Below are 19,085 nucleotides of genomic sequence, written 5' to 3' on the forward strand. Positions count from 1 at the left end.
GGGCTAGAGGCACAGGGGACTCCAGGTTTGCTGGTGAAACTCTACCAGGTTACAGGCTGTAATAAATCACACTGTCTGTGTGATTTAGAGAAGGGTAGCTTCAGCTGTATGCAGTAAATTTGCACTGGAGACCTACTATGGGCCAGAGACACAGAGCTGAATATAACATGCCCCAGCTTTGTAGGATACATAGTCTAGCAGGGAAGAGTAGGAGTAAAATAGCACAATAATGTAGGGTTGAGAGGGAAGCCCAAGGTGTGGAGGGTCACAGAGAAGGGGCAACCAACTCTAGGTGGAGTTATCAGAAAGAGCTTCTTGTGGGAGACATGTTTCATGAGCCTAACTAATCTCAAAAGCCAATAGCAGCTACCTTTCAGTAAGCACTTACTATGAACAGGCTCTTCATGTGCATCATCTTGTTTGGTGTCTATAACAATCCTGCAAAGTAGTTGCCATTGTCCCTGTAATATATGAGGGGAAATGATCCAAAGATGTTAATTTGCCTAAGGTCACACAAGTAAAGGGCAGAGAAGCTGAGATTTGAACCTCTGTGTGCTCCAAAGAGTCAAAAAGAACAGACCCAGAAATGACCCACATGTTAAAGTAGGCAGACAAGAACATAAAGAAACTATTACATATATTTTCAAGGACTTAAAGGAAAAGATGGTCGTATGGAGTAAACAGATGAGGAATCGCAACAGAGAAATGGAAACAAAAAATCATGTTGTGATGGATGATAGATATATTTTGGTTTTCATCCGTGATTCTTGGCTCTAAGATCTTGTAAGCCTTGTTATTTCCTAAGTGACTACAGCAGTAAAAATATCTTTTGTTAAGATATTTGGTATTTGTCCTTGGTTCCTGAAGTACCTCCTGAGTGATAAAGGTGAAAGAGAATCTTTTGTTATTTTCCATTTTTTTTTCAAAAACACCTGAGCTTATGTTAATGACATGATTTTGGAAAACCCCTAGAAACCACAAGATGGGGAACTGGTTGCAAGAGAAATGGCCACGTACCCAGAGGGATGTAATTTTTATTTCCATCACCCAACCTCTGGGGAGGAAAGAGGGGGCTGAAAATTAAGTTGATCACCGGTGGTCAATGATTCAATCAATCATGCCTATGTAATGAAGAATCCATAAAAATCCAAAAGGACAGGGATTGGAGAGGTTGGGAATAGCCAAACGCATGGGGGCTTACACATTCATGTGCCAGGAGGGTGGTGCACCCCAACTCCATGGTGACAGAAGCTTCTGCACTCAGGATCAGTCCAGATCTCACCCTGTGTATTTTCTCTTCTGGCTGTTTATTTGTATATTGGCTGTTTGTTTGTATATTTAAAATATCCTTTTAAAGGATATTTAACTTATGGTAAACATAAGTATGTATTTCCCTGAGTTATGTGAACTGTAGCAAATTAATTGAACCCAAAGAGGGGGTTATGAGAATCCAGATTTATACCTGGTCAGTCAGAAGCACTGGCAAAAATAACCTGGGGCTTGTGATTGTCATTGGAAGTGTGAAGGGGTGAAGCAGTCTTGGAGACTTGAGCACTCAACCTATGGGATCTGATGCTATCTCCAGGTAGATAGTGTTGGAATTAAACTAGAAAACACCCAGCTGGTGTTTCCTTCAGAATTCATTGCTTATTTGGTAGGTGGGGAAACATCCTCCAACGTTTGGTCACAGAAGTATTCTGTGTTGTGTGAGAGCAGAGGAAAAACAGTTTGTGTGTTTTTTACTTTCTCATATGAATATTTTAGAACCGAAAAATACAAGAAATGAGATACGTTCACTGGATGGGCTTGAGATCAGTTTGAAGGTCAATGAACTTGCAAACAGATCTTCAGAAATTATCCTATGTGAAGAAAGGAAAAAAAAATTTAAAAAAGAGCAGTATCTGAGTGAATTCTGATCCAATATCAAGTAGTGTAATATACCTGTTGTCTTAGTTCATTTTTGCTGCTATTACAGAATACATAAGAATGGGTAGTTTATCATTTATTTCTCATGGCTCTGGAGTCTTGGAAGTACAAGAATGAGGGGTTGGCATCTGGTGAGGGGCTTTTTGCTGTGTTATTCCATGACAGAAGGTGGAAGGGTAAGATAATGTAACTGCCCAGTTGGTTCATCTTCCCTGCTGCCAAGATAGAGCCAATTTATAAAGACAGAAGAATTGCAATAGAGAAAGAGTTTAATCCACACAGAGCTGGCTAAATGGGAGACTGGGGATTTATTATTACTCAAATCAGCCTTTCTGAAAATTTAGAGGCTAGGGTTTTTCAAAAGTAGTTTGGTGGGCAAGGGGCTAGGGAATGGGTGCTGCTGATTGGTTGAAGATGCAATCATAGGGGTGTGGAAAATGGTCCTTATGAGCTGAGTCCACTTCCAGGTCAAGAACCGTGGGTCTAGGTGGGGCTGTCTGGTTGTCAGAAATGCAAAAAGCCTGACATCTCAAAAGGCCGATCTTAGGTTCTACAATAGTGATGTTATTTACAGGAGTAATTGGGGAAGTTACAAATCTTGTGACCTCCAGAATAGTGTCTGGATTATTATTAAACATAACTATGAATTCAGGCCCCTCTCATCCTCCTAACCTGGTGGCCTTTCATTAGTTTCACAAAGGCAGTTTAGTTTTTAGGAAAACACTGTTATTAAAACTATTAAACTATTATAAAACTATTAAAACTATAAACTAAATTTCTCCTAAAGTTACCTTGACTCACACCCAGGACCTAAGGGAAGTTTGGAGGCTAAAGGTAAGACATTAGGTCAGATCTCTTTCACTGTCATAATTTTCTCATTGTTATAATTTTTGCAAAGGGAGCTTCAAGAGTGTGTACACATGTGAGAGAGCAAAGGAGAAAGAGAGAGCAAGAGGAATGCTTTTATAAAACAAATCCATTCTCAGGATAATGAACCCACTCCCTCAGTAATGACATTAATTTATTCATGAGGGAAGAACTTCTTAAAGGTCTTACCTCTCAATACAATTGTATTGGGGATTAAGTCTCCAACACATGAACTTTGGGGGATACATTCAAACCATAGCAGCTACACTTAGAGTCTCAGAAAGAATGGAGAAAGAAAATAGGACAGAAAAATATTTGAAGAAATAATGGTTTAAAATTTCCCAAATTTGATGAAAAACATTTGTCAATGGATCCAACAATCTCACCAAACTCTAGAAAATTGTACCTAAAAACATCATAGTAAAACTAATGAGAAGCATGAAGAATGAGATATACAGTAGTACAAAATTAATTCTAAGTGGACTGTAATGAGTTAAGGGTGTATATTAGAATCCCTAGAATAACCAGTAAAAATAATAAAAGAAGTATAGCTTAAAAATGCAATAGAGGAATGTAAATAGAATACTAAAAGTCAATTAATGTAAAGGAAAGCAGGACAAGAGAAATAGAAAACAAACAAAAATATGAGACAAACAGAAAAAAAAAAGCAAGACTATAGGCTGAAACCCAACCATAACAATAATTATACTAAATGTAAATGGATTAAACACATCAATTAAAAAGCAGAGATTGTCAGACTGGATAAAACAACAAGAGCCAACTATATCCTGTCTATAAAAGGTGCCATTTAACTGTAAAGATGGCTGGGTGTGGTGGCTCAAGCCAGCACTTTGGGAGGCCGAGACGGGCGGATCACTAGATCAGGAGATCGAGACCATCCTGGCTAACACGGTGAAACCCCGTCTCTACTAAAAAATACAAAAAACTAGCCAGGCGAGGTGGCGGGCGCCTGTAGTCCCAGCTACTCGGGAGGCTGAGGCAGGAGAATGGCGTAAACCCGGGAGGCGGAGCTTGCAGTGAGCGGAGATCCGGCCACCGCACTCCAGCCTGGGCGACAGAGCCAGACTCCGTCTCAAAAAAAAAAAAAAACTGTAAAGATACCTACTCACTTACTTTTAACTAAGATATAAAGTATGCAAATACTAAACAAAGGAAAGCTGAAATGTGACTGTATTAATATTGAACAAAATAGACTTCAGAGCAAAGCCTATCAGGACAAAAGAGGGACATTTCAAAAGATAAAGAGAAAGTCATAACAATAATAAATGTGTTGGCATACAATAACAGACTTCGAAGTGCATGAAGCAAAAATGGACAGAACTGAAAGAGAAGCAGACACATTCACAATCAGAGTTGGAGATTTTAATGCTTGTTTCTTAGTAACTGCTATTACAAAAAGACTTTGATCTGTGGCACTGGGGAACCTGGGGAGTGCCCAGATGCTGCCTCTTGGAATGAACATGAATGAATAAACTATTATCATGACCCATGTTTGTGGCAAACACTGTGCCAAATTAACCTATCAGTAAGCATTCTTTTTTTTTTTTTTTAAATATTTATTTATTTATTTTTGAGACGAAGTCTTGCTCTGTCACCCAGGCTGGAGTGCAGTGGCGCGATCTTGGCTCACTGCAACCTCCGCCCCTCCAGGTTTAAGCAATTCTCTGCCTCAGCCTCTGGAGTAGCTGGGATTACAGGTATGTGCCACCATGCCCGGCTAATTTTTTTGTATTTTTAATAGAGACGGGGTTTCACTATTGTGGCCAGGCTGGTCTTGAACTCCTGACCTCATGATCCACCCGCCTCGGCCTCCCAAAGTGCTGGTATTACAGGCATGAGCCACCGTGCCCGGCCTCAGTAAGCATTCTTACTATGATCCTGTGTTATTTCATTTGGTCTTGCCTCAGAGTTAATAGTGTCCCTATTCCACTTGAGGAAACTGAGCCCAAGAAAAACAAGGCAATTTGCCCCTGTTGCACAGCCGGGGGTAGGGGTGACAGAGACGAGACAGGAACCAAAATCTTTGTTTTGTGTTCTTTCAACCGCCCCTGATGCCCTGGGCAATATAGCATTCACTTCTCTTCAAAGCTCTTACAATAGCCTCCAGTGGTCGTAGGGCAGGGATTTATTAATAAAATTTTGTAGGCAGAAACCCAGAAACATTAAGAAACTAACAACCAAAGTGGTCAGACTAGAAACCGTGCTGATGCCCTGGCTCATCTTCCTTTTCAAAGGAACTTCTTTTTGTCTTTATCTTTTTTATTCCTCAATGACTTGACCCAGAAACCATTATGTGCTAGGCACTAAGAAGCCCAGCTTGGGGTCCTCCTGGTGGAAGAGATGTTCTTGTTCATTCCCTGCCATCTCACTGTCCTGCTCCTTGCTGCTCCCTGGTGCACATATATTCTTAATTTCAATTTTCTCTGTTCAAAATCTGGGCATTTTTATTTAGCAGGACCTATATACAAAACAAAGAAATAACTACTGCTCCCATCAACAGAGAGCAAAGAAATTATAACAAAGTGCGGAATATAAAGTCCCAAGAGAAATTTCTTTTCAGCTCACAGTTAGCCAGGAGCTACATCTCCACTCAAATTCTCACACACATGTGCAACACACACATGCCTTGCCACAAAATGCTCAACATATGCTCATAGACACAATCTCTTGCATGCTTGTTACACACAGGCCTCTACATTTGGCAAACACCTGGGGACGTGCCTACACACACACACACACACACACACACACACACGTTCATACCCTCGAATGAGGGAAATATAGCCAGGATTTCTTCCGGCTTCAGAAAGACTGTGGGCTCGCTTGACTTCTACTCAACGAATTTTTGATGATGCCTTCACCAGCAGGAAAATAATGAATTATTTATCAAATTATTCAATAATTAATAAAAGTCATCACAAAAGACTGGGCTGAGATACAGCTCTGCATAATTACTCACTGCCACCCACATATGCATATGTGTGTGTGTACATACGTAAGAAATAGAGAGGCAGAGGTGACAGCTTAAACGAAGCCTTCTATTTAAATTAGCTTTAAAATACGCTGCTCCTGGCCCTGACTCAGTTTCTTGGCTTTTTGTTTCTTCACGCTCTTGCCACTATCAGGAAAACAAAGAGCCACAAAATTCCTCTCTGCAAGCTCATTCCCCACTTTGTTCCTGATGAGCTTTGTGCCCATGATACCACTGAGATTTATCCCAGAGACTCTTAAAATGTGCCACCAAAGAAAAATCTATAATAAGAGAAAAGACAGATAGCTAATATACTATAAAAATGGTTCACTCCAATGAGTCAAAGCAATGGAAAAGTTGTAAGCACAACAAGGAGATTCTACCCTTTGCTTTCAAATTAGGATGGATGTTTAAAAAATACTAACATGGCAGCCTTCTGGTGATGCTGCTTCTAGATGAAAACCCTCTCTCATGGGTAGCTGGGGCGGCATAGGTTGGAACTACTGTTTTTGGGACATGACTTAGCAATATGCTTTCAATATCTGTCACTAGTCTTTCCTTTCTTTTTTTTGAGACAGAGTCTCGCTCTGTCGCCCAGGCTGGAGTGCAGTGGCGCGATCTCAGCTCACTGCAAGCTCCGCCTCCTGGGTTCACGCCATTCGCCTGCCTCAGCCTCCCGAGTAGGTGGGACTACAGGTGCCTGCCACCACTGTCAGTAGTCTTTCAAATGTTCATATCTCTGAATCTACACCTGCTTCCAGGACTCGATTCTGAAAAAACAGCAAATATTTTTACTCAATATAAAGCTCAATATAAGAAGGCTTGATGTGCAAAGATGTTCAGCATTGTTTACAGGAGGGACAGCTTGACTACACTGAGGCCTGGGATCCACAGCCTGACCACATGGGTGCCTCTGCTGCCCTCAAATCCTCCCACACTTCACTTTGTTCTCTACGTTGACAGTTTCACTCTTCCTTCTGTCTCTGAACTTCCACGTGTTTTCCCTGCTTCCCTCTCTCTGCTGGTAACTCTGCCAGAGTCAAATACCAAGTGGATGGAAATTCACTTGTCTCGGCCTCAAAGCAACCAGTCAACCCCCTCTGTGCCTAAACTCTTTGCCTTCCCTCCTATTACAGCAAGGAAAGGGTCCCTGTTGTGTACTGGGTGCCTGTCCCTCGTCTCAGCTATCAAGGACTTTGCAATTATCTCCACTCTCCTAACTCTTTGCTCCCTCCCTTTCTCCTGGATCATTCCCAGGAGGACACAGAAATGTTCTAGTATCTCCAAACTTTAAAACTTCCTCCCCTGACCTCGTATCCCCCTCTGGGGAGCACTCCATTTCTTTGCTATTCTTCAGGGCCAAAAATTCTGAATGCTCAACTGAGCTTTCTTTAAGTCTAGATTCACTGCCTTTGGTACTTCAATTCAATGCCTTCTCCCACCGCGACCACCTCTCTGCAACCAAGTGTTGCACCTAACATTTTGCTGAGCTACAGGTGACCACAGCTGGTTGTTTTCTCCTTCTTGAAGTACCTTCTTCTCTTGGCCCTTCCTACTCGTCTCTCCTCTCCTCCCAGTCTCCTGATGCTGCTCTTCCTCTGCATAGCCTCTGCATGGCATCTCGGTCCCAGGATTCTCCTTGATCTGCATGCCTGGGCTCTACCTCGTCTAACTCCATCCCTCCTGAGGTGACCCCCACCCAGGCTCATAACCTTAGGCACCAACCCTATGCCAGTGACACCCAGATGGACATCTCCTCTCAACCCCAGCTCCAGGCCTGGTTATTCCCCCAACTGCCCAGTGTACGTAGAATGGATATTGAGCGTCTCAAAGTTCCCATGGCAGAAGGAGCCTTTTTGATTACCTTCCTCTCCCTGGATCTAATTGTGTCTGTGATAATGGCACGGTCCGCCCAGTTGCTTACACAAAGCACTAGAAATTACTCTAGATTCCTCTCGCCCGTATCCCTACTCCCTTGTTCTCTGTCTCCCCCAACAGGAGGAGCCACGGACCTCCCCTCCAGCATGCAGTGTGTGCCTGGGGTGGCTGCTGTCCCCTCTCTGCCAGCATCACTCTGGTCCTTATCCTTGGCGTGGACCACGGCCACAAACTTCCGCCTGGGCCTCCTGTCCTCTACAATCAAATCCTCCTTATATGGTAGCCAGTGTGATCTTTAAACAGCGGAAGTCAAATCCAGTAACTCTCTCCAACACCTCCCCGGCACTTGGACCAGAATCCAGTCCCCTTGACCAGCACAGGAAGCTCCTATGATGCCCCCCGCCCACCCCGGCGAACTCAGCACACAGACTCTCTCGCTGTTACAGGAACCTGCCAAGTGGGTCCCCACTTCAGGACCTTCGCACTGGCCTTTCCCTTGCTCTGGAATGGTCAGACAGCTGCCTCCTTCTGCTTATCACTTCCCAGCTTAACTTTCCCCTCCCCAAGAGGCCTTTCCTGATCTGACCACCCCACTCGAAGTAAACACCAAGTCACTGTTGATCACTTCACCCTATTTTTGTTACTTTTTAATACTTTGCAGTACTGAATTTCAGATGTATGCCTCTCTAATATTTTTCTTTCTTTTCTTTTCTTTTCTTCTCTTTTCAAGACAGGGTCTCACTCTGTCTCCCAGGCTACAGTGCAGTGGTGCAGTTATGGCCACCGTAGCCTCTACCTCCCAGGCTTAGGTGATCTTCCCACCTCAGTCTCCTGAGTAGCTAGAACTAGGGGCGCGCACCACTGCGCATTTTTTTTAAGAGATGGGGTTTTGCCATATTGCCCAGGCTGGTATTGAACTCCTGGGCTCAAGTGATCTTCCTGTCTCGGCCTCCCAAAGTGCTGGGATTACAGGCATGAACCACTGTACTGGGTCTGATATTTTCCTTTTTTTTCTCTTTCTCTCAATCTCTCCATCATCCACGTACCATTTTATTTTTTAACATAAACTTTATGAGATCTTTGTCTGCTTTGTTTGCTGCTGTATACAGAACAACGCTGGCCTGTTCTTTTGCGAGTGTCATTTAGTTCCTCTTTGGAAATTATTATTCTACATTATTTAACATATATAACGATATATTTACATATATTACATATACTGTTTCTATATTATTAACAGCTTAAAAAGGCAATTAAAAGTCATCACTGGTGAAAATTTCTCTGAGCACATGTTTTCTTTCCAGGATAATATTTGATACAAAAGTAGACCAACTTAAATCCAGAGCAACGTCAAATCATGGCCGAGAGCATAAGCCCTACGGTTACAATCAAGTCCCTCTTCTGCCCTTACCAGCTGTGAGACCTTGGATAAGTTACTTAGTTTCTTCATGAGAATAGCATGGGAAAGACCCTTCCCCATAATTAAATTACCTCCCACTGAGTCCCTCCCATGACCTGTGGGGATTATGGGAGCTAAATCCAAGATGAGATTTGGGTGGGGACACAACAAATCCATATCAGCTTCCTCACCATAAAATGAAAAAAGAATACTTGCCAGGTGTTGGGAGGATAAAACAAAATGTCATCACTGGTGGGCCAGTCTCTTCATGTGTGACTTAAACCAAACAGTAGCCCTTGCTTTAAAGGATTGTTCTCATGACTGAAAGACATAATTCAGACCCCGCTTAGCACGGTACCTGTCACATAATAGGGCTCCATAAATGTTAGCTTTCTCTCTTAATGGTGAATTGAGGTAACTTTTCCAGGCATCCAGATAGCGAGTTGCTTTAACCAGAGCAGTTTTCAGAAACTAAATCCATAAATTAGCTTATGTTATAGAAAATATAACAGCTGCATGTTATAGAAAATAGCTCAAAGAGACTCAGATGAATTGGACATTCATTCATGTCTTCATTCATTCCACAAATCTCTGTCAGGTGCTCAAGGCATGCCAGGCCCTGGGTATGACTAAGGGCAGCACAGATCCAGTGCCACGCTCAGGGAACTTGCAGCCTGGCCTTAGAAGGACAAGACTCCTGGCTCAAGCCTCTGCCCTCCTGGAGTTCCGTCAGCCTTCCCAGCCTCTGCACCTTGGCTCAGGCTATGCTTGCTACGTTGAAAGCTCCCTGCCCATCTCATGAAAGAAATCCTGTTCCCAAAGCTCAGCTGCTAGAGCTCTTCCCTGATTCCCATCTCCCTGCCCCACCTCCCCGCTCCACCTCCTGCAGCTGGAGCTGCTCTTCTTGCCTGGGAGTGCTCATTGCCCTGCATCTGCTTCTCTGTCACGGCTGTGCACACACTGTACTGGAGCTATTTATGTGCATATCTGAGCTCCCCAGATACTTCTTGAGGCTGGGAATCCGTCTTATTCACTTCCATAGCCTCAACACTGCAGCACCACAGCTGGTGAAAACTTTGCACATAGTAGGTGCTCAACAAATACTAGAATTACCTGTGGGGAGCAGAGAGGACACAGATCTGCCCAGGGGTAGGGCAACATCACCCCATTGAACAGAGGTGAAGAGATGGTGTCTTTGATCACCTGATGAGCTATGCCTGTTCTGCCCGTAATTCCAACTCTGTTACAGAGCATCATTTGTGCTAACACAACAGCCCCTGTGCTAGGCACTTTCTATACATCATTTTGTTTTATCCTCCCAACACCTGGCAAGTATTCTTTTTTCATTTTATGGTGAGGAAGCTGATATGGATTTGTTGTGTCCCCACCCAAATCTCATCTTGGATTTAGCTCCCATAATCCCCACAGGTCATGGGAGGGACTCAGTGGGAGGTAATTTAATTATGGGGAAGGGTCTTTCCCATGCTATTCTCATGATGGTGAATAAGTCTCTTGAGATTTGATGGTTTTATAAAGGGGAGTTCCCCTACACAAGTTCTCTTGCCTGCCACCATGTAACATGTGACTTTGTTCCTCATTTGCCTTTTGCCATGATTGTGAGGCCTCCTCAGCCATACGGAACTGTGAGACAATTAAACCTCTTTCCTTTATAAATTACCCTGTCTTGGGTATGTCTTTATTAGCTGCGTGAGAGAGCAGTCTAATACAGAAACTATGGCTCTGACCGGCAGAATGACTTGTCCCAAGTCACCAGTGAGTAACTGGAAGAACCAGGACCTGAAATCAACTGTCTTACTCCATCATGTTAGGCACTGTGTGTGCAAATGACTTTTTGTTTTTAATGAGGTGCAGTTCACACAACATAACATTAACCATTTTAAAGTAACAATTTGGTGGTATTTAGTATATTTACAATGTGTGTAACCACCACCTCTATCTAGTTCCAAAATATTTTCATTACTCCAGAATGAAACCTTGTATGCATTCTCTCCTAGCCCCAGCTGTTAGTAACCCAAATTGCTTTCTACCTCTATGAATTTACCTATTATGAACATTTCATATAAATGGAATCATAAAATAATGACCTTTTATGTGTGGACTCCTTCAGTTCACTTTCTAGTTTCATACACATTGTAGCATATATGAGCACTTCATTCCTTTTTATGGGTGAATAGTATTACCTCGTGTGGCTACACCACATATTGTTTATCCATGAATCTGTCAATGAATACTTGTGTTACTTCCACCTTCTGGCTACTATGAATAAGACTGCTATGAATGTGTGCATACCCGTATTTGTCTGAGCCTCTATTTTCAATTGTTTTGTGTATACACCTAAGAATTGAATTGCTGGGTCATGTGGAATTCTGTAATATGATTGACTTTTTGAGGAACCTGTACCATTTCACATTCCCACCAGCAATGCACCAGGGTTTCCATTTCTCCACATCCTCACAAACTTGTAAAATGATGTTTTATTATTTTTTTTTATAAAAAATTTTAAATATTTGTGGCCAGGCATGGTGGCTCAAATCTGTGATCCCAGCACTTTGAGGGACCAAGGCGGGAGGATCATGAGGTCAGGACTTCGAGACAGGCCTGGCCAACATGTTGAAACCCTGTCTTTACTAAAGATACAAAAATTAGCTGGGCTTGGTGGCAGGTGCCTGTAATCTCAGCTACTCAGGAGGCTGAGGCAGGAGAATCTCTTGAACCTGGGAGGTGGAGGTTGCAGTGAGCCAAGATTGCACCACTGCACTCCAGACTGGGCGACAGAGCAAAACTCCATCTCAAAATAATTTTTAAAAAATGTTTATTAGAGATAGGGTTTTGCCATGTTGCCCAGGCTGGTCTGGAACTCTTGAGCTCAAGCAATCTGTCCTCCTAAGATTCCCAAAGTGCTGGGATTATAGGCATGAGCCACCACACCTGGCCCACATGAAGTTTTATTCACTATCTCATTTAGTCTCTCAACAACGGTGTGGTGGATGTCATTAACCCACCTTACAGAGCAAGAGAAATGAACTTGGAAAAGGGAGGGACTTGCCCGAGGTCACACAGCTGAGAAAGGGCAGATTCCAACCCAGACCCTTCAGGATCCCAGAGCTTTCTCCCACCACCCCTAGCCCATCTCTCAAGAAAGCCCTGTTGGAAAGCCAGCTCTGTCCTAGTGTGGTCAGACTCCCATGGAAAGCCAGCTCTGTCCTAGTGTGGTCAGACTCCCGTGGAAAGCCAGCTCTGTCCTGGTGTGGTCAGACTCCTGCCATTTGGGATGTCAAGTGCAACCACACAGCCCTTGGCTTTCATGATTGATGTTCCTGGTGGGGCTGAGCTGCTGGGGCTGGGGCAGTGGACAGGGGAGATCAGCACACAGGCTTAGGCCAGGGTGATCCATCCTCCACCCCAGTGGCTTCTCTGGGGTGGTTTGGGAAGGAAACCCATTAAGGTGGAGGGGCAGTGGCACCCATGCAGAGCGGGCAAGGCCTTCGGGCGGGCTTTGAACCGGTGGTAAACCATCCCACTCAGGTTGGGAGACCTCCTTATACACAGCAGGCCACTGGGATACTTGTCCCCTTGAGGGAGCCTCACAGATCTGGGGGTTTGAAGAGCCTGGGGCCTGGGGAACCTTAATAAGAATAACTGTAGGGAGCACCCATTGTGCTGGGTACACCCACTATGCTCAGGGCCCTGGCACTTTACCAGCTGCTTCCTGCCCACTGTCTGCTTCTATCCTCCAGAGAATGAACGAGGTGAGATCGTGCTCCCCATCTCCCATGTGGGAAAGTGGGCTCAGGGAGTGGGTAGATTTCCCAGGGTTCCACAGTAAGTGCCATGATGGAGATTTGAACCCACACAGGTTTCCTACCTCCCCTGGACAGCATCGCTTTCCCTGGAGCCCGTCTCCCTCATCACCTCCCCTTGTTCCTGCAGCTCTGAGTTTTCATCAGAACCCTGAGCTGTGTACCCAGGAAGCCAGCAGCCACAGGCACACCCTGAAGGCAGGCGGCCCTCAGTCCCCAGTTCTGGCCCTCAGGTTCCATGGCTCTCTTTCTGCCTTCCTCGCTCCCAGAAAGGCCTCTGCTCTCCGTGGCCACCCCAGCCCAGGGACCCTCCCTGCTGGGACCCGACCACTGCTCTGAGGGGCTGCCATCTGGCCTAAACCTTGCGCCCTGACTTTTCTTTGAGGGGTCTGCCTCCAGGGAGATGTGGGGGCAGTAGCGACCCCAGGGACCATCTCCCTCCCGGCTGTGGAGAGCTGTGACCCTACAACTAGGAGTGTGGGTGCAGTGCTGTGTGTGGTTAAGGGGTCCTCAGGCTTTAGGGCTGAGCTGAGGCTGCTCCCAGAGAGCCCCAGCAGGGGAGAGGGAGCTGGGGCTTGGCCTCAGACTTGCCTGGATTCCAATCCAGCCTCTGCCACGTGCCAGCCGGGTGATCGCAGGGCACATGCTTTTGCCGCGTTTGTCCTCTCACAGTGCTGCTGGGAGGATGAAGTGGTGGTGACGCTGGCCCCTCTGTGCTCTCGCTTCCATCTGCTTGTCAGGCCCTTCTGCCACCCCGCGGGGGCCAGGGCTGATTACTCAGTCTTGTTGGTGGGGAAACTGAGGCGTGGAGAGGATATGGAACCCGCCCGCGGTCTTGGAGATGCAATGTGCTGCTGGACTCCATGGCTGGCTTCTTGACCCGCTGCTCTGGTAAACACAGCAGGCGCTCAGAAGGAAATGGGGTTGGGGGCGGAAAGGAGCCTCCCGGGTGTCCGCCCTAGCGAACTGCGTCTCCCAACCAGGCCAGGTGCCTGCAGAGGCTCCCGGACGCTCGGAGGCGGTGGGCAGCGCAGGGACCACTCCTCCAGGCTCCGCTGTTCACTGTCACCTACAGGCTGCTGCTGCAGGACCCTGTGGATCCAGGCAGCTCCTGACTCAGCCCTGTGCCGCCAACACCCCCGGGCTGCCTGGGAACTCCCCAGGGGGCCCTCGACCCCCAGGAGGGGATGCCCGCGGGGCGGGCTGTCACGTAGCCGCTCCTGGGGGATGGTGGAGGGGGGACGTGGGTGAGGCCTCTGCCTGGGAGCCCGCAGTGCTAACACCACGTAGGGGCGAGGGAGCTTGCAGGGTCAGGGTGGGGGGTGCACCCTCTGGAATCTGAAAAGCAGTTCTTCTCGCTTCAGAGACAGGAACCATCTGATCCTCCGGTCATCTTCAGGGAGCAGTTTCTATTGCGTCTTGCATACCTCCTAGAACAGGAGTATCACCATCTGTTCTGCTTGGGGCCAGCCCTGGAATTTAGAAGTTCTTTCTTGGATAAAGTCAGAGACTTCCTCTCTATGACTTCTCTCAGGTTTAGTTCTGCCCTTGGGAGCCACTGGCCTATTATTATTATTATTATTATTATTATTATTATTATTATTTCACTGTAGGAAGGTGAAATTCTACTATGGAGACAGACCTGCCTTCAAATTCTGGCTTTCTTCCTTAACAGCACTCTGATGGACCCCATCCATGGGTTCTGGTGTCTCTCAGCTTCCACCTTGTCACTTACAAAATGGGGATGAGAAGGACTCCTCCTTGTGTTCGTCATAAGGAGTGAGTGAGAAGATGAAAAACTCCTAGTGCAGAGTTTGGCACACAGTAGGTGCTCAAGAAATAGTGACTTGTTCACATTGATTCTAATTTCTTTCCCACATAACAATCCCTTACAGTATTTACAGTTCTCCAGTGCCCCCTAAATCTACTCCCCAGGTTAAGTACCTCCCCTCAATATGCTTGGTTTCTGGAGCTTCCATTTTCCTGTTTTCCTCCTCTGGAAAGACTCATTTTGTTCGTGTCATTCATTCATTCATTTGTTCATTTATTCATCCCACAAATGTATGTGAATACCTGACATGCACTAGTGCCACCAAGAAGAAAATGACACCAAGCCAGGCTCTGTGGATGCCTGTAATCCCAGCTACTTTGGAGGCTGAGCAGGGTGGGGAATCACTTGAGCCCAAGAGTTTGAGACCAGCCTGGGCAATAGAGCAAGACCTCATCCTCTGTATCCCCCAAAAGAAGAAAATGACACAGACCCTGTTCACTGTCTAGAAGGGAAAATTGACATCAAAAATTGAAAGACAATATCTAAAGTGTAAAACAACAGAGTCCAGAAGCATAGTCTAGAAGCAGGATGACGGATCTAGAGAAACATGGCCAGGTCCTTGATCTCAAGGCATCTGTAAGGAAGTGACCTGGTCTGTAATGTTCCCCACCGTGACCACAAAGCAGGGGCTCAAAATGTGGAATGAACGTCTAATGGAGCACTAACCAGGGAACAATAAATAATCTAGGCCGGGTGCAGTGGCTCATGCTTGTAATCCCAGCACTTTGGGAGGCTGAGGTGGGTGGATCATGAGGTCAGGAGATCGAGACCATCCTGGCTAACATGGTGAAACCCCCGTCTCTACTAAAAATACAAAAAAATTAGCCAGGCGTGGTGGTGGGCGCCTGTAGTCCCAGCTACTCGGGAGGCTGAGGCAGGAGAAGGGCATGAACCTGGGAGGCAGAGCTTGCAGTGAGCCGAGATCGTGCCACTGCACTCCAGCCTGGGCAACAGAGCGAGACTCCGTTTCAAAAGAAAAAAAGGAAAGAAAAGATCTAGAGAACTTAAAGAAAGAGGTGTTAATTTCAGAGATGTCTACAGCCCTGAAATGGATCTGATTCTATGTATAACCTGGGGCTACACACAGAATCCATCAATTTGTTCTGCAGCTTTCCAGTGTGAACCCAGGAGGTCAGAGCTGCAAGACTCCTCGGCCGTCTCAGCCCCAGCTTGCTTATTTTACAGCTGAGGAAACAGAGGCCAAGTTGGGGCCAGGCACTGAAGCTCACTTAAGTCAGCTGAAGTAAGAAGGAGCCAGTCACTCTAAGGACACAGTGCTGTCTCAGGGCACCAGGACAGCTTGACAACATGATGGATGGAGAGGAGATGGAAGAGGTCAGAGTCAGGGCAACCGCACTTGACTGGGGAAGGGGTGGGGACTCCACACTCTTCAGAAGTGTGGAGAAGAAAATGACACAAAACCAGGTGCTGTATCGCTTGCCTGTAATCCCAGGTACTCATGAGGCTGAGGTCTGTAATCCCAGGTACTCAGGAGGCTGAGGTCTGTAATCCCAGGTACTCATGAGGCTGAGGTCTGTAATCCCAGGTACTCAGGAGGCTGAGGTCTGTAATCCCAGGTACTCAGGAGGCTGAGGTCTGTAATCCCAGGTACTCAGGAGGCTGAGGTCTGTAATCCCAGGTACTCAGGAGGCTGAGGTCTGTAATCCCAGGTACTCAGGAGGCTGAGGTCTGTAATCCCAGGTACTCAGGAGGCTGAGGTCTGTAATCCCAGGTACTCAGGAGGCTGAGGTCTGTAATCCCAGGTACTCAGGAGGCTGAGGTCTGTAATCCCAGGTACTCAGGAGGCTGAGGTCTGTAATCCCAGGTACTCAGGAGGCTGAGGTCTGTAATCCCAGGTACTCAGGAGGCTGAGGTCTGTAATCCCAGGTACTCAGGAGGCTGAGGTCTGTAATCCCAGGTACTCAGGAGGCTGAGGTCTGTAATCCCAGGTACTCAGGAGGCTGAGGTCTGTAATCCCAGGTACTCAGGAGGCTGAGGTCTGTAATCCCAGGTACTCAGGAGGCTGAGGTCTGTAATCCCAGGTACTCAGGAGGCTGAGGTCTGTAATCCCAGGTACTCAGGAGGCTGAGGTCTGTAATCCCAGGTACTCAGGAGGCTGAGGTCTGTAATCCCAGGTACTCAGGAGGCTGAGGTCTGTAATCCCAGGTACTCAGGAGGCTGAGGTCTGTAATCCCAGGTACTCAGGAGGCTGAGGTCTGTAATCCCAGGTACTCAGGAGGCTGAGGTCTGTAATCCCAGGTACTCAGGAGGCTGAGGTCTGTAATCCCAGGTACTCAGGAGGCTGAGGTCTGTAATCCCAGGTACTCAGGAGGCTGAGGTCTGTAATCCCAGGTACTCAGGAGGCTGAGGTCTGTAATCCCAGGTACTCAGGAGGCTGAGGTCTGTAATCCCAGGTACTCAGGAGGCTGAGGTCTGTAATCCCAGGTACTCAGGAGGCTGAGGTCTGTAATCCCAGGTACTCAGGAGGCTGAGGTCTGTAATCCCAGGTACTCAGGAGGCTGAGGTCTGTAATCCCAGGTACTCAGGAGGCTGAGGTCTGTAATCCCAGGTACTCAGGAGGCTGAGGTCTGTAATCCCAGGTACTCAGGAGGCTGAGGTCTGTAATCCCAGGTACTCAGGAGGCTGAGGTCTGTAATCCCAGGTACTCAGGAGGCTGAGGTCTGTAATCCCAGGTACTCAGGAGGCTGAGGTCTGTAATCCCAGGTACTCAGGAGGCTGAGGTCTGTAATCCCAGGTACTCAGGAGGCTGAGGTCTGTAATCCCAGGTACTCAGGAGGCTGAGGTCTGTAATCCCAGGTACTCAGGAGGCTGAGGTCTGTAATCCCAGGTACTCAGGAGGCTGAGGTCTGTAATCCCAGGTACTCAGGAGGCTGAGGTCTGTAATCCCAGGTACTCAGGAGGCTGAGGTCTGTAATCCCAGGTACTCAGGAGGCTGAGGTCTGTAATCCCAGGTACTCAGGAGGCTGAGGTCTGTAATCCCAGGTACTCAGGAGGCTGAGGTCTGTAATCCCAGGTACTCAGGAGGCTGAGGTCTGTAATCCCAGGTACTCAGGAGGCTGAGGTCTGTAATCCCAGGTACTCAGGAGGCTGAGGTCTGTAATCCCAGGTACTCAGGAGGCTGAGGTCTGTAATCCCAGGTACTCAGGAGGCTGAGGTCTGTAATCCCAGGTACTCAGGAGGCTGAGGTCTGTAATCCCAGGTACTCAGGAGGCTGAGGTCTGTAATCCCAGGTACTCAGGAGGCTGAGGTCTGTAATCCCAGGTACTCAGGAGGCTGAGGTCTGTAATCCCAGGTACTCAGGAGGCTGAGGTCTGTAATCCCAGGTACTCAGGAGGCTGAGGTCTGTAATCCCAGGTACTCAGGAGGCTGAGGTCTGTAATCCCAGGTACTCAGGAGGCTGAGGTCTGTAATCCCAGGTACTCAGGAGGCTGAGGTCTGTAATCCCAGGTACTCAGGAGGCTGAGGTCTGTAATCCCAGGTACTCAGGAGGCTGAGGTCTGTAATCCCAGGTACTCAGGAGGCTGAGGTCTGTAATCCCAGGTACTCAGGAGGCTGAGGTCTGTAATCCCAGGTACTCCGGAGGCTGAGGCAGGCAGACCACTTGAGCCCAGGTGTTTGAGGGTAGGAACTGAAGTCCTTTCTCTGCACCTCCCTTGCAGACCAGCTTATTAGGCTCCTTATACATGGTAGGAAGCTGGCAGCCACAGGACCGTGCTCACATTTCACAGGGCTAGCCACCAACGAGAGTCAAAATAACTCCATTTCAGTATCAACTACAAATTCCTAAGGAAGAAGCTGACTGGCTCAAATTCATTCAAGTGCCCCCCAGGCCCAGTCAACCATGGCCAGAGGCAATAAGTTACTTGGAATGAAAATATAATTTTAGCAGATACATTCATCATCAAACTCTTATTATGTGCTAAGCACAGGCATTTTGTCAATTGCATCCTCCCAACAAGCCTGTGAAACAGGTATGATTCTCCTCCCCATTTTACAGATGAGGAAACTGAGGCTTGGGCAGGTTAAGTTACTAATCCAGAGATGTAAAGCTAGAAGATGGGAATTTGAGGCTGAGCAGCCTGACTTCAGAGCTCACACTCTTAGCTGTCAATGTGGACTGCTTCAATGGCTGCAGTCCATTGCAACCACACAGAAGGGAGTAAGGAGGAAGTTTCCAGAAAAAAGGGGGCCAGAAAGACAGGTGCATTAGTCAGGGTTCTCTAGAGGGACAGATCTAATAGGATAGAGATATATATATATATAAAGGGGAGTTTATTAAGCATTAACTCACATGATTGCAAGGTCCCACAATAGGCTGTCTGCAAGCTGAGGGGCAAGGAGAGCCAGTCTGAG

This window comes from Rhinopithecus bieti, unplaced genomic scaffold, assembly GCF_001698545.2.
Source record: "Rhinopithecus bieti isolate Rb0 unplaced genomic scaffold, ASM169854v2 scaffold_41913, whole genome shotgun sequence".
NCBI classification, from domain to species: domain Eukaryota; kingdom Metazoa; phylum Chordata; class Mammalia; order Primates; family Cercopithecidae; genus Rhinopithecus; species Rhinopithecus bieti.